Source organism: Protopterus annectens, chromosome 1.part1, assembly GCF_019279795.1.
Source record: "Protopterus annectens isolate FY-2018-M chromosome 1.part1, PAN1.0, whole genome shotgun sequence".
In the NCBI taxonomy this organism is placed as follows: Eukaryota; Metazoa; Chordata; order Ceratodontiformes; family Protopteridae; genus Protopterus; species Protopterus annectens.
In genome coordinates this window covers 532,557,767-532,574,185 of record NC_056726.1, presented here as the reverse complement: position 1 = coordinate 532,574,185, position 16,419 = coordinate 532,557,767, and the positions used below count along the sequence as shown (strand labels likewise).

Here is a 16,419-nt window from a genome sequence, read left to right as displayed (position 1 = left end):
AGGCTGTGTGGACCGCCTTACCCTTGTCCACAGCTCTGGAGACTGATTTGAAGAAGTCACTCAGGTTCAGGAGATAAGATCGGCACTTCACAAACCCAAACTGGGTGGGGTCCAGTGTTTGAACGTTGCCAATGTCTTTGTTTATAAGTTCCATGATAATGCGTTCCATGCCCTTGCAGATCAGGCTTGTCAGACTGATGGGACGGTAGTTCCCGGGATCCAAGGTGGATCCCCCTTGTGGAGTGGGATAACTGTAGCTGTGCGCCACTCAGTGGGCACAAATCCTGAGTTGAGGCTATGATAAAACATGACACTTAGGTGAGGTGCCAGTTAATTTTGTAGTTCATGTAGTACACAGCCTGGGATGTCATCTGGTCCCATGGATGCTGTATTCTTAGCTTTGGAGAGTGCGGTTTCCACCTGTGTGGCCATGATTACCGGAATTTGGCAATCTTTTGGTATTGAGATGGGCCCTTTAAGGGAGTGAGAGGGGGGTGAAGTTGGCACTAAATCGATCTGCCAGGATATTGGCAATATCCTTGGGATCAGTATATTTAATGCCATTCTTTTGAAGCTCAGAGCAGATCTGAGCATTGCCATTTAGATTCTTGACATAACTATAGAATGCTTGACATAACTATAGAATGCCTTGTGGTTGTCTTTGGAATCTTTGGCAATTTTATTTTCGTAACTAGCTTTTGAGGATTTTACTAGCTTCTTACTGAGGCTGGTGAGGTAGTTTTTTGCGTCCTGGGATTTTCCTCTTTTCTGCAACAGTTTCTTCCTTCTGTTGTATAATTTGTTTATAGCAGGGGACCACCAGATTGGCTTCCTTTTTTTGGAGAAGAGCATCTTGATTCTATTTGGGATGACACGATTCATGCACGAGTGGATATGCTCGTACAGTGCCTTAGTGTAGGATTCTGCAGTAGAACTTTCAGATCCCGTCTGCATGGGTGTCATGAAGTTTGTCAGTTCTGACTTCAGTAGCATGAAGTTGGCTTTGGAGAAGTTTTTTAAGGAGGTTTCCTAACTGGGGGTTGGGGGTGGGATGTGGATGTCAAGGGTGATTTGCTTATGGTCAGACCTGACCAATGAGGGGGTGACCGCTGGTGTGGAGCATCTATCTCCCATGTTGGAAATGACCAGGTCTAGGATATTGGAGTCCCTGGTGGGACAATGGATTAGTTGATCCAGGGAGTTGGAATTTATGAATTCCAAGAATCGTTGGGAAAAGGAGTTGGTACCCGAGTAGTTTTCCCAGTTAATAGCAGGGTAGTTGAAATCACCCAGTATTAGGGTGTTTGGTTGTATTTTAATATTTTCCAGTATATTTAGAAAAGTGTAGTGAGAATCTTGGGGCATGATGGGGGATCTGTAGCAAGCTATAATTTGAATTGCAGTCTTACCTAGTGTTAGTTGCACCTGGAGAATTTCAGATACATTGTGTTGGGCAACTAGCATGGAGGTGTGAATAATCTTGGTGAATATAGACACTTCTCCACCTTTAGTGTTTCGGTCTAGGTTTTGTGGCTGAAAAGTGTGGTAAGAGTTGTAGCCTGGTATTGCAGGGGTGCTCTCTGAAGCCTTGAACCAGGTCTCAGTTACTGCACAGATATCGATGTTCTCCATTTTTAGGAGTGCCTCAAGAGAGTGCATTTTGAGGTTTAGACTTATAGCCTTACCTTCAGATTTTGCATGCTTGTATCTGTTACGGTGGTGGTTTTGTCCTTTGAACCTTGCCTAAAAAAGGCACTATAGGGGTGGCAAGAGCTTTAGCCAGTAACCTGAATCCCAGGGGTGACAGGTGCAGACCATCTCTGGCAAAGCATTGTGGTTTGTCGATCATGTCTTCCCAAGCAGACAGATACTGGATCCCGTTTGAATGACACCAGAAGCTTAGCCAATTGTTGAGGTCAGTCATTTTGTTCTTATACTGTGGTATCATTCTGGGCGAAGGCAGGATGCTACTCAGGGCTAGGATCATACTTGGGCCACATAATTCGAGAGCACTTCCATGTCTCTCTTCATGTAGTCCAGGGACGTACATCTCAAGCCATTCATTCCAGCATGGACAATGACAGAGTCGTATTTGTACTTATTGTGGAGTGACTTGAGTGCATGCGTTATGTGGTGGATCCTGGCACCCAACAGGCAGCTGACTAATTTTCTCCTGTTCAGCTTGGTGAGTGGGACATCAGTGTACCTGACTATAGAGTCACCTATGACTAAAGTGTTGGGTACATTGTCTTGCCTTAGGGGCTGTTGTTGGGTGGCACACTGGTGTTGTGAGCTATGTGTCACTTTGGCTGTGACTGGTGTTTGTGTTTCAGCTTCGGAGGTCCTTGTTGCTTGGGCAGGTTAATGTTAAGGGCCTCCGCATCTGTGGGTTTAGTGTTGCTATGTGTGGGTGTTGATGGTGTGGGCTTTGAACGGCTATGAGTTGCTTGAGGTGTAGTGCAGGTGTTAACTTTCTCCTCTTGACTGTCTAGCACAATCTTGGCTGGAGAGAGCCTTGCTTCCAGTTTGGCTATGTAAGTGCAACTCTCGCAGGTTGTAGTGTTGGGTGGTAGGAGGCGAGGGTTGTCTGTGTACATGAGGCAGTTGCCGCATTGCCCCAGTATACCCAGATTCACCAGGTGGATAGGAGAAATCACCGGAAGCTGACCCTTGGACATGCCTGTTTAGGTGCTTTTTTTGTAAAGTATAAAAGCTGTTTTCCCTTACCTTTGCAAGGTACTTTGCAATTATAGGCTGTTTAGTGCTTACAGTTAATTTCTCCTTATTGACAAGGAGAGTTGAGTGCTTGTATCAGTTTCAGGCTCCCTAGTGCGTTCCAGCAGGTTCTAGTGCAAGTGCTAGTCACAGGGGCTCAGATTTTAGTGCTACTACTGAGAAACCAGCTAGTTCTAAGGGAAAATTTGAAGAGCAGACTTTCTGCCACCTGCAATAGCTTAACTGCAGCCTCACAGTGCTACACAGTGCGAAAAATGTGCAAACACCGGTGTTTTTAAGCCAGGAAGTTGAAAGGGATAGAAAGCCCAAAAAGGCTAATAAAATTACAATTTAATTTCAAAGCTGGAAACCACTCTTCTAGTGTTAGGCAGTACAATGCTCACCACTCCCACTGGTAAGCAGTAGACTTCTTTCTACCACAGCAAGGTCTGGATAGCTCTGAACACAGAAAATAAAGTCCCGAGACAAGCAAAGCTTAGGATCTGGACTCGCTAGGAAAAGTGGGAAAAGAGCAAAAAAGATAGTATTTCTTTTTTAAAACAGGCTAAACAATGCATTAATACAGTAAATAAACACAGAAAAGGCTAACATACTTGAGTGTGTAGTCCTAAACAGTAAATGCAATTAAAACTCTACAAAATTAGCAATGTAAAACTTTTTAAATGAAGCAAGGCAAGTGCACAACTGAAAAACGATTTAAGAGGCAGTGATACAGCAGAATAAATAGCTAGTCTACATATACAGAAAAGCAGCTAAAACACACAAACAATTCACATGCAGTGCAACCTAGAGTACATGAGTTGTAGCAATATTAAGGCAAATACAGTTATAATAAATCCTCTAAAATATACTTTATATTTCCAAAATGTTTGAGAAGCATAGTCAGAACACAAGGAGATTAAGGCAATTTTTTTTTTTGCTTGAAAGGGAGAAAGGAGGAACATAAGGCCTTCTCAGATGTTCTGCCTGTATTAGGTAGAATGAGCTAATGACACTAGATTGGGAGGAGTGTCCCTGATCAAATTTACAGTAGGGGCGGGCAACTGCAAAGCCACCAAGTATAACAACAAGACACCAACAGGGAGGGTGGGGACCAATGCAAAAGCTATTAGCCTACACTCTTTAGACAGTAAACACTACAGAAAGCTACAAAATGAAAGTTTTTAAACAGATAAAGGAGCAAAGAGACTCTACAGGATGCTTTTAACTGCAAACAAATCAGTTACCCGTGCAGATTAGTTAATAGCAATAAAATGCAGTAAAAACTATGCAGCAGGGAATAAAAAGTGCTATGTATAAATTGCTAGAAACAATAATCAGTATAAATAAGCCAAAAAACAGGATACTTGTATATCTCAGATCAGAATCGTAGTCAACGCCCCTCCTCCACTCTGCTCAGTGTGTATAGACAGAAATCCCCTCAAAGTTAGGGCTTAAATACCAGAAGATACAACCTTAGACAACTTTTTTTTTAAAAAGCACAAAAGAACCAGCCCCCACTAGCCGGCAGACAATTAATGGTATCTAAAAAGCCTATGGTGTCAACATTCTCAGGATCTAGAATCAGTGATTCCTATCATACCTTGTCTACAGATAGAGTTGCTTTGGTGGGCAGAGGCGTGCCACCTAAACAAGGGACGGTCATTCACTCTACCCCCTGCCGCCCAAACCCTAACAACAAACGCATCAGACTATGCATGGAGGGCTCACTTGGCAGGGCAGTGCTTTCAGGGCAAATGGAACCCAAGTCAAATGCAACTGTATAGCAGTCAAAATAAATGTTAGCTGTACAGTATGCTCTGACAGCCTTCAAGGACCACATTCTTCCTGGACAATTATTGGTAAAGACGGACAACACCACTGTTGTTTGGTACATAAACAAGCAGGGGGGAACCCACTCATACCCGCTCTGCAGACTAGCTATGGATCTGTGGAACACAGCCTTGAGCTACTAAGTGCATCTACAGGCTCAATTCTTGCCAGGAAAGCTAAAAACACTGGCAGATGACGTAAGCAGAAATCTAATGGACCCCACATGAATTGAAACTGGAACCAAAGATATTCAGCATGTTGAGAAACAAATGGAGGAGCCCAGAGATAGACCGGTTTGCCTCCCCCCAGAACTACCAGTTCGACAAATTCTGCACAAGGACTCCCCACAAACAAGCTTGGAAAGTGGATGCCCTGTCCTTCACCTGGAAAAAACTATCATTGTATGCCTTTCCCCCTCTGCCTCTCCTCTCCAAGGTACTACTAAAGATCAAACAGGACAAACCAAGGACAATACTTATTGCACCAGACTGGCCATGCCAACACTGGTACCGCCTCTTGTGCAGTATTTCACTGCTGGCACCATGGCACCTGCCTCAGACCCCTGCTCTGCTGTTTCAGCAGGAGGACCAGATTCTGCACCCACAGCTTCAAACCCTGAACATGGCAGCCTGGCTAATTACCTGATCTCTCCATTCCCATCCCTCAGTAAGCAAGTGGTGGATGTCATTCTGGAGGCCAGGAGGCCTAGTACTAGAAAATCCTATGCTGAAAAATGGAAAAGATTCTGTTCCTGGAGCCAAACTCATGGGATGGGCACAGCAGCACCCAATTTACCTCCGATTCTTCAGTACTTAACTGAGATGCTTCACAAGGGCCTTTCCTTTTCTTACATCAAAATTCATTCCTAAGCCATTTCAGCTCATTACAATACAGAACCACCCCTCTTCCCTCATTCACTGCTGACGCAATTCCTCAGAGGGGTCAAAAACTTAAGACAACCCAGGAGAGCCCCTACTCCAGCCTTGGACCTTAACTTTGTATTGGAAAAGCTCAGTCTACCTCCCTTCGAGTCAGCTGCAAGTGCAGAGTGGAAATTCCTTTCTTGGAAAACAGCCTTCCTTCTAGCCATCACTTCAGCAAGAAGGGTGTCTGAATTACAGGCCCTCATGGCTGTGGAGCCTTTCATCATCTTTCATGCAGAGAGGGTGTCTCTCAGCACCAATCCCCCCTTCATGCCCAAAGTGGTATCCAGTGTGGCCCTTGATCAGTCCATTCATTTGCCAACCTTCTTTTCTAATCCACAGAACAAAGTGGAATGAATACTGCACTCCTTGGATGTGCACAGACAACTTAGATTTTACTTGGACAGGACTAAACCTCTCAGGAAATCTGAACAGCTGCTGGTTGCATTTGCTGCAGGGGCAGAGGGGAAAGCTATTTCAAAGCAAACCATTTCTAAGTGGATAGGCCATTGCATTCATTTCTGCTATAAGCACCATGGAAAACCTACCTTGCAGAGGATAAGACCACATTCATCCAGGGCTGCATCTACCTCTACAGCCTTTCTCAGAGGTGTCCCTTACATCTGGGGCAAGAAAAACTGATAAAATGGCATTGGCTGCATGCTTTATACCCCTGACTACCTGACATCATGGAAGATGAGACAGCAACCAACACAGGACCCAAGACTTTGATAATCAGGCCATCTGAGGGCTACTGCAAGCAGATAACCCAAATGTGGTGACTGCAACAGTGAATACACTCGAACATCTACATTTATGGTAAGTGTACACAACTGTACTTTTTTCGGGCATTGGGGTCCATGGCGGCTATGATTACCCTCATCCCCATGGCTCATCTGCATATGAGCTTTCTGCACTGGACTCTAGCAGTCCAGTGGTCCTTCTTAGATCTACCCCTGTCCCATCCAGTTCGCATGTCTTGAGTCTGCAGGGATTTGCTTCTATGGCTGCAATCCCCGGATCTTCTTCGGGGTTGTCCCTTTATCCTTCTGGCCCCTGTGACCACAGTGACCATGGACACCTCCCTGCTCGGGTGGGGGTATTGTATAGGAAGGACAATCCAAGGCACGTGGTCTTCCCAGGTGACCAAACTGCATATCAACGTCCTGGTGATTAGGGCAGTGCTACTGGCGTTGCAAGCTCTCCATGCCCATCTTCCCCAAGGAACGATTGCTATCCAGACAGACAACATGTCGGTAGTCTGGTACATCAACAAACGGGGGGAACCAGGTCTTATCTCTTTTGTCACGAAGCCATGAGATTGTGGAAGAGGATGATCTCCACCGGCCAGTTTCTGGTGACAACGAACATTCCAGGGAGGTCCAACATTCTAGAAGACAGGCTCAGCAGATCTCTTCTGTTGCCTTATGAGTTTTCTCTGAATCCTTCAGTAGCAGAACAGATCTTTCTAAAGTGGGTTTGGCCTTACTGTGATCTCTTCACCTCTTCTTCCAACACGAAGTGCAGCAAGTTTTTCGCTCTTAACCCACCTCCCCCCCACCAAAGGAGGGCCCCCCAAATGCACTGTGGTTCATGCTTGGCCCTCCGGTCTTCTTCTGTTTGCTTAACCTCCACTTCCCCTAATTCCAAAGATCCTTCAGAAAGCTCAACGGCTGGTGAGATGAGTCATCTTCATTGCCTCATTCTGGCCTCACCAATTATGGTTCCCTTCTCTGTGGTCTCATGTAGGGTGTCCTCCTTGGACGTTAGATCCAGTTCTGGATCTGATTTCTCATTCCTTAGGGATTCCACACCCAGACCTGGCTAGTCTGAAGCTTAATAAAATGCCACATAGACCGGAATCCAAAATCAATCCAAAATTTATTGTATAACACACAGTAAGTGCTTTCGTTTGGTAGATATCACCAAACTTTTTCAGACAAAGTAACAAATCAAGTGCATTCAAATATTTACTAAAAACACACCCTACCTAAACATTCAATTAGCACCAATTAATTTACTAAAACTTACAAGTGAGTACATAAATAAGCATTTAAAAGCACATATCCCCACATATCAAATACAGAAAATACATACAATACGTAAACATTTTTGATATACAAATGCAATAAATATTATAAATTAGTAAAATAAATAAATCCATACTATACTAAATAAATAAAATTATGTTGATGCTAAAATAAAAACTTCATCTGTCAAATTTTAGTTTGCTGGAAATAGACACAAGATCATTTAACCCTGGTGGCAGGCAGGCATTTAAAAATACCTGCCACCAGGTTTTTTTCTCCTCAAGGAACAACTTCCAAGACCCCTTTCTATCCCCACATTTAACCTGTTGTAACACCACAAATGTAAAGGAATGGTCAGAAAAAACCTGAATATGCCTAAATAAAGCATTTTTTTCTTCACCTTGATGTATGTCATACCCATGCTCTTAAATACGTTGTGCCATCTTACGTTGTGTCTTGCCAATATAAAAGGCAGGACACTTGCTACAGACAGCAGCATATACTACTGCATGGGTATAACAACTAAATTTTCCCTTAATACAAATCTTCTTTCCATTTAAAACAAGACTAGAAGTTGGTAAAATATACTTGCATTGGTGGCACATACCACAAGGTGCCATCCTACCATCACCACCCAAATTAGGTACATGCTCCAAAAGACCTTTCTTATTCCTACCCTTCCTAAACACAAATTTAGGGTACTAACCAAGAGTCTCAGCCATTGTTGGTTCACTCAAAAGGATATGCCAATTCTTATTAATAATATCCTCTACAATAAGACTTTCATTGGAAAAGGTAGAAACAAAGGGGCACAAACACAAATCCCTAGGACAAGAATCATTATCATCTAAAAAATTCCTATGAGACACAGGAGTATTATTACCCCCTAAAAGATTATTAACATTTAAAGGCACATCACTTGAAATAGGGTGACTAGGAAAATCCTCCCCGTTATTGGTCAAAATTGGCCTATAAAAAAATTCAAATGTTTTCTTTACCATTCTTGCTTAATATTAAGAATAAAGCTATAGGGGTATCCCCGATCCAAAAACATTTGACACACAGTATCACACTCCTGTATAAAATCCTCATAATTTGAGACCACTCGGGCCACTCTTGCCAAATGGCCCTTAACTATACCCCGTTTAATATGATATGGATGACTGCTTGAAAAATGTAAAATACTATTAGAAAAAGTAGGCTTCCTAAATATTGTAGCATTTAACTTCCCATCCTCCAATTTATGTAACATAACATCCAAATAAGATATTTTGTCCAAATTAGCAGTATATGTGAACTTAAAAAAAATTAGTACTATTATTAATATAATCCATAAATTGCACAATACTTTTGGAAGGCCCTTCCAAACTATAAACAAGTCATCCAAATAATGTAAATATAAAGAAACATAAGAAAAAAAATGGGGAGGTAAACAAATAACTTCTCTCCCACCATGCCATCACAATGTTCGCAAATAAAGGACCACATGCTGAGCCCATAGCAACACCGAGCAATGGTTTAAAGCAATGTCCTTCATAATAAATAAAATTATTGCTCAACACCATATCTATCAATTGCATATAAACATTTATAATGTCCTGTTTTAGACCAAATTCTTCAAATAAAACATCAGAAAACCAGGTAGTTCCTAACTCATGTGGGATACAGCTATACAAGTCCTTAACATCTGTAGTCAAGAAAATAAACCTTTCCCTTGAGGAAACTAATTCATTACACTTTTCCAGAAAATTCCAAGAGTCCCGACAGATGTGAGGAATACCCTGAAGTTTATTTTTAATTGGTTATCCAAAAACTTAGCAATATAGCTAGTTTTGGACCATCCTGAGATCACAATAGGCCGGAAAGGAGGACTAGCAAGGTCCTTATGGATCTTAGGCAGCCCAAATATATATTTATTTATTTATTTGCAGTTGGTTTACCAGGATAGTCCATTGGGCCAATAAGAACCCGTTTTCAATGGAGTCCTGGGGAGAAAAGCTCCAAAACAATGGTTACAAAAAAGATTACAGCAGTTTACAATTTCAGTCATTTGTAGTTAAAGACAAAGCTTTAAAACAGTGGTAACAAAAAGATTACAGCAGTTTACAATTTCAGTCATTTGTGTGTTCAAGACAAAACAAAGATTAAGCATTTACAATGCAATTTTTAGGTTTCATTTTGTAGAAAACTAAGATTTAAGCAGGTGCAATAAAAATGTTTAGGTTAAAAAGTTATAATTTTGTAGAAAAACAAAGCATTGCTGCAGTAAATATATAGTTTCTTGAGTGGAATAGTGGGATACGAGAATTATAAGATGTCATTGCAGTTGGCTTATTATTTGGTGTCTGGTAATATATGATAAAGTAGCCTGTAGGAAGTGGAGAATAGGCTATGAGGGGTGGGAGCAGGAGCATTCCCATGAGGATGTTAGATGTGAGTGCAGTGATTTTTTAAAAGCAGGGAGGTTGGTGGTGATGCGGATGGAGGGAGGAAGGGAGTTCCATAGGCGTGCCAGGGCAAAGGACAGGAGGTTTTGTCGTGGAGAGTGAAGGGGTTTGTATCTTAGGGGAATCTACAGACATGTAATTATATTCATCGATATTAATTTGCTCTTGGGTTAGCATATCAAATAAATTAGTCAGTTTTTCGATGAGCAATATTAACCTCATTGAGGGAAGCTTCACAACAGGTATCACTATACAATAAATTAAACATACTTTGTATATACACATCCTACTACATAATTCTAAGATCCTTCCTACCCCTCAATTTGGCTAACAATCTAACCTCAGCATCAGTTAAATTACTAACACCTACTTCTTTACCCAAAAAATGGCGGAAATCCATTTTACATACATTCTCAAAACATTTCAAAATATTGTGCAAATCCGGATTATAAGTACTAGGCATCCTAATTGAACAACTATCAGCATTAAAAACATCAACATCATTCCTATGTAAGTATTTTAAATTTAAATTACCAGTTTAAAATCACAAATCAATTCAGCAAAATCACTTTGTCTGCTTGGCACAAAATTGTGCCCTTTACTTAACAAATCAGCATGCAACATAGAAAAAAATTGGCATATCCTTTTGAGTGAACCAAACAATGGCTGAGACTCTTGGTGAGTACCCTAGGTTTGGGAGGTCACCCATTGGAACTTCTAGCTTTGCTGGAGTTTTCATTTATTTTTTTCTGATTGGTTTTTCAGTGTGACCTACTAACTCTTTGTTTTAATTTATTATTTGGGATATTTTGCAGTCACTCTAATGATAATGGACATCAGCTGGGTATAACAACCCTGTGTTTCTTATGCTTAGTCAAACACTCTGCTTATGCTATGCTGATGAGGTCTTAACAAGGCCGAAATATGCATATCCATAGCTAGTGGGGTTTGGCTTTATTGGCCTGAAATTGTCCATTAAAACGACTTCCAATGTAAAAGTCATGGGCAATCAGAATCACCATATAGCTGAAACACCTGATGTTCATAGGGGTCATTTGCATATATCCCATGTGCCTCTGTTACAGGAGGTTTGGGAGGTCACTCATCGGAAATTCTAGCTTTGCTGGAGTTTTCATTTAGTTTTTACTGATTGTTTTTTCAGTGTGACCTTCTAACTCTCTATTTTAATTTGTTTAGAAAGGGTAGGAATATTATAGGTCTTTTGGAGCATGTACCTAATTTGGGTGGTGATGGTAGGATGGCACCTTGTGGTATGTGCCACCAATGCAAGTATATTTTACCAACTTCTAGTCTTGTTTTAAATGGTAAGAAGATTTGTATTAAGGAAAAATGTAGTTGTTATACCCATGCAATAGTATATGCTGCTGTCTGTAGCAAGTGTCTTGCCTTTTATATAGGCAAGATGCAACGTAAGTTGGCACAACGTATTTACGAGCATGGGTATGACATACATCAAGCTGAAGAAAAAAAATGCTTTATTTAGGCATATTCAGGTTTTTTCTGACCATTCCTTTAAATTTGTGGTGTTACAACAGGTTAAATGTGGGGATAGAAAGGGGCCTTGGAAGTTATTCCTTGAGGAGAAAAAAAACTGGTGGCAGGTATTTTTAAATACGTACCTGCCCCCAGGGTTAAATAATCTTGTCTATTTCCAGCAAATTAAAGGTTTTTGACAGATGAAGTTTTTATTTTAGCATTAACATCATTTTATTTATTTAGTATAGTATGGATTTATTTACTTCACTAATTTAGAATATTTATTGTATTTGTATATAAAAAATGTTTGTTTTTTGTATTTGATATGTGGGGATACGTGCTTTTAAATGCTTATTTATGTATTGACTTGTAAGCTTTTAGTAAATTAATTGGTGCTAATTGATTGTTTAGGTAGGGTGTGTTTTTAGTATGTATTTGAATGTACTTGCTTTGTTACTTTGTCTGAAGAAGTTTGGTGATATCTACCAAATGAAAGCACTTACTGTGTGTTATACAGTAAATGTTGGATTTATTTTGGATTCCGGTCTACGTGGCATTTTATTCAGTTTATCCAGTTTGCTCATTCTGTTGGTGATTTTTCCCAGTCTGAAGCTTACCGCTTGGCTGCTCCAGTTCCCGTGATAATTAGGAATCCTGGGCTATCTTCTCCGGCTAAGAAGATATTTGTAGCGGCTCATAAATCTTCCACTAGAAGGTTTATTCTATTAAGTGGAAACGTTTTTTGATTTGGGCATCTCAGCATGACTTGGATCCCTTTACTGCCCCAGTTCCTGCTATCTTAGAGTTTCTGGCAGGTATTTTTCAACAGGTTGCCAGCTTTTCTATGGTTAAAGTTCAACTGGCAGCTATAGCTAACTTCCATGTTGGAGATAATATGGCTTCCCTGGCTTCTTCTAAGTTTTGTAAAGCCTTTTTGAAAGGTACCTTTCTGCTTAGGCCTCCAATCAAGGACCCAATGCCGCCTTGGGATCTTACTCTGGTCTTTCAAGCCTTAGTTTCTTCCCCCTTTGAACCCACAGCTTTGGTGGATCTGCAGTTTTTGGCTTGGAAGACAGCCTTCCTGATTGCCATTACTTCAGCCAAAAGAGTGTCAGAGCTCCAAGCCTTAAGCCTTCTTATATGGCCTTCCATAGAGACAGGGTGTCCTTAAGCACTAATCCTTCTTTCCTCCCAAAAGTGGCTTCATAATCACACATTATTCAGGTAATCAATCTCCCTGTTTTCTTTCAAAATTTTCAGAATAAGGGAGAGTATAAATTGCACCAGTTAGATGTTCATAGGCAAGCACATTTTTATTTGCACAGAAAAAAAAAAGTCCTTTTGCAAGTCTGATCAATTCTGTTTCCTAGTCTAAACCCTTTTTAGGGAAGCCAGTATCAAAGTTCACCATTGCTCATTGGATCTCTCAATGCATAGTTCCGGCATACTCAGCCAAAGGATTATCTCTGCCAGGTCAACTCAAGGTGCATTCTACTAGATTTATGGCTACTTCAGCTGCCTGTTGGTCCAGAGTTTCTTTGGATGACATTTGCTGTGTGGCTACTTGGGCATCTTCGCATACTTTCATCTCCCACTACAACTTGGTTCTTCTTTCCAGAAGCATGGCATCCTTTGGCTCCGCCGTGCTCTGGAATATTCTTCCATGAGGGCCTCCCAAGAGTTTGGTAGCTGGGGGCTCTATCCCACAGGTTGAAGAACAATTGAAAACAACTTGAGATAAAGAAGTTATGTACCCACCATAACGTTCCATCTGAGTTGTTGCTTTTCATTTGTCTTCAACCGTCCCTCCCTCCTTCCCCCTGCCTTACGTGGACTGTGTGGTTGATTGGCCGGAAGAGACATAGCCCTTACTTTGGATTAATGTGCTTTTTTATGGTGCTCTCTGGGTATTTTGGCTAAGGGGTAAGGCTTTGAGTCAGTTTGGGATGCTATGGTTGGCAGCAAACTCGATCTGAGGGGAGAAGGGATACATGGGCATTGTGGGTAGTGGAGGAGCTTGGAACTCGATCTGATGCTGGAAAATGCAGCCGGGTTGGATCCGTGCCCCACAGGTTGAATTTAAATGAAAAGCAACAACTCAGATGAAATGTTATGGTGAGTACATAACTTCTTTTTTTTTCTTTATTTAGATGACTTGCTTATCTTTGCAGAATCTTTTTCAAAGTGTCTTGGGTGAGAGATTCCTTTCACAGGCTGGGATTCCAAGAGAATATTCAAAAGTCTTTCTTGACTCCATCTCACAGGGTTGTGTTTCTGGGATGTCAACTGGACACCATAATTTAAAGAGCTTTTCTTCCACATGAAACATCAGATCTATTTCTAGGGTTTTCCACTCAGACTTCAGTCACTGTGTGAGAGTACTTCAAGATTTTGGGCCTTGTGGCTTCTTTGATTCTCATGATACTTCTGGCAGCACTCCATATGAGAAAGATAGAGGTGTAACTGAAGTCTCTTTGGTCACATCACCAGCACCCTTTCTCTTTTCAAATTCCAGTACTGGGGTTTGTCGGAAGAGAAATCACTTGGTAGAAACAACAGATATACCTAAATCCAGTTTTCCCTTCTCCCTCTTTGATCCAAAGCAGTCAGTCACCACAAACTCGTCAGGCTTTTCTTGAGGAGCAGTTTAAGGAGAGCAAAAGCGAAAGGTGTGTGGGACATCAAAGACCGATGCAAGCATATAAATATAAGAAAGTTGCTTGCTCTGTTCAAAGCACTCCATTCTCTCGATCATTGTGGTCCCCAACACCCCTTCAAGTTGTTACAGATAATTCCACAGTCATGTGGTACATCAGCAAGTAAGGGGGAACCAGGTCATACCCCCTTTTCAGGCTATGAATGTTAGCTTCGTATGTAGCTCCACAGCACAGTTTCACACTGTAGGCATCCTTCCTACATTTTGTCAGAACAAACTTGTATGGTAGTCAAGCTGAGCAGGAGAAGGGTAGATCCTCATGAATGGAAATTAGATGAGGAGGGCTCCCAAAATTTGATCATCTGTGAAGAGTTTTTCAAGTTGACCTTTTGCCTCCTCTGTAAACAATCAGCTGGAAAGATTCATCTCCAGGACTCCATGCAAGAAGGCCTGGAAGACAGTTGCCTTTTCTTTTCTGTTCCTTGGACAGGAGTGTTCCTGTATGCTTTTCTGCCTTTTCCACTAATCTCCAGGGTACTTCTGAAGATTCAGAAGGAATCCCCACGGTCATTATGGTGACTTCCTTCTAGCCCAGGCAACCATGGTTCTCCCCTCTTTTGGAAACAGCCAGGGGCAGTTACCACAAGCTTTCTCACAGACTGGATCTACTTGCTCAAGAACAAGGGTATTTGATAAACCCAGACACCTGTCAACTTCAGTTGACTGTTTGGATGATAGGATCTTAATTTCTTTTAGGCACCTCTTGACTCAGACTGTGTGCAGCAGGTGTGATGACTCACCACTAGACCAGTAATCATTGAGCCTCAATCCTCTCCACTGGCACCTGTGGGGGATGCTCACTGGGAGGATAACAGGTACATGCACAGTATTTCTAGATGTAGCTGTATGCAGCAAGTGCAGTTTCCCTTAAGAGCACACAGTCAGTCCAGGTCTGGTTTCTCTCTGTTTCTCCAGATCCCCAGTAAGACTCCCCAATGGGGCAGCTGTAGAGTTGAGTCTTTAACCAGGGTTCCAAGCCAAGTCCTCCAACACTCTCTCTGTTCAACCAGTGCTTTGTGTCCCTGCCCAAGTAGCTGATACACACACACACTCGGTGAGATTTGATTTGCACTTACAGACACACACACACACACACACACACACACACACACACACACACACACACACATATATACACACACGCACGCACACGCACACACACATGCACATACACACAAGCACCTGGGAAAGCCTGGCACAGGTTTACTGGTTATGTCCCCTTTTGCCCAGACTATAAGGTAGTTACCGCTGCCACTAGAACCCCTTGCCAGCTACCTTAAGGCTCTTCCAAGGCTACCCAATATACTGAGAGAAATTAATATTAATACAAATGGTAGTTTGACCAAGAGCAAGGCTATTGGGAGTGGCCCACACAGTGTCACTAAATATATATGCAAGTACTCTCAGAACTAAAATATCTCTACAAAGATCAGCCACGATGAAAGTTTTAACTATATTTAATAATAATAGAACAAGAACATACTAAGTATATAGCCACAGTGACATCATAATTCAGAATCACAGGAACTATTTACAACATCATTGAAGGACAGACTCAGACAAATGAAAAACAATCTCTAAACTAAACTCCAACATATTCCTGACTGTATCTAGGTGAGTTACTATTCCCTACTTAATAGAGCAAGGCAGATGATGTAGTGAGTGGTCCTTGTTGTTGTCAGGCCCAAGATAGAATACAGAATACTCTGTCTCACTAAGAGACTTCTCAAAGTAATATCTAAACTTACTTGTGGCATAGCTTGCAGTATGATATCATTTCTGGTCATCAGACTTCTAGTTCCCATGCAAACTCCCCCATTGCTGGAAGCTGGCAGGACTTAGCACCTACCTGTAAAAATACAAATACAAGGCCTTTTGCTCAGATCTTTGGCATTTGCTGGAAGTTATAAAAAATTGCATTCCACCACACTTCCAGACCAGCAATAAGTTCACACCAAAGACAATACAAAAAGCTTCCTAGTACAGTCTGTCTCTCTGGCTGACTTGAAATCTGTGAGATAGCATCTTTATGGCCTAGCCTATAAAGTGATTTAATTTCAGATATTTTTTTCTAAAGTTTGCTGGACTGAGGTTAAGCTTCCAGTTTCCTCTGTTAAAACATATACATTTAAACAGTTGCAATAGTGAATGTACTTTTCTGTTCTCAGCAGTAAGGCACATTGTGGATTCATTATAAATCCAAGCAAGTTACAAAATATCTTTTCAATACAAATGTCTGTACAAATCAGTTTCATATA

At 41.4% G+C, this 16,419-nt stretch overlaps 1 protein-coding gene across 4 annotated transcripts in view; it reads left to right on the top strand.

Annotated features, from left to right (window-relative positions):
- The window catches only part of XPNPEP3 (X-prolyl aminopeptidase 3), a 1,069,913-nt gene that overhangs the window by 383,101 nt on the left and 670,393 nt on the right, over positions 1-16,419 (top strand). The window lies entirely within an intron of this gene.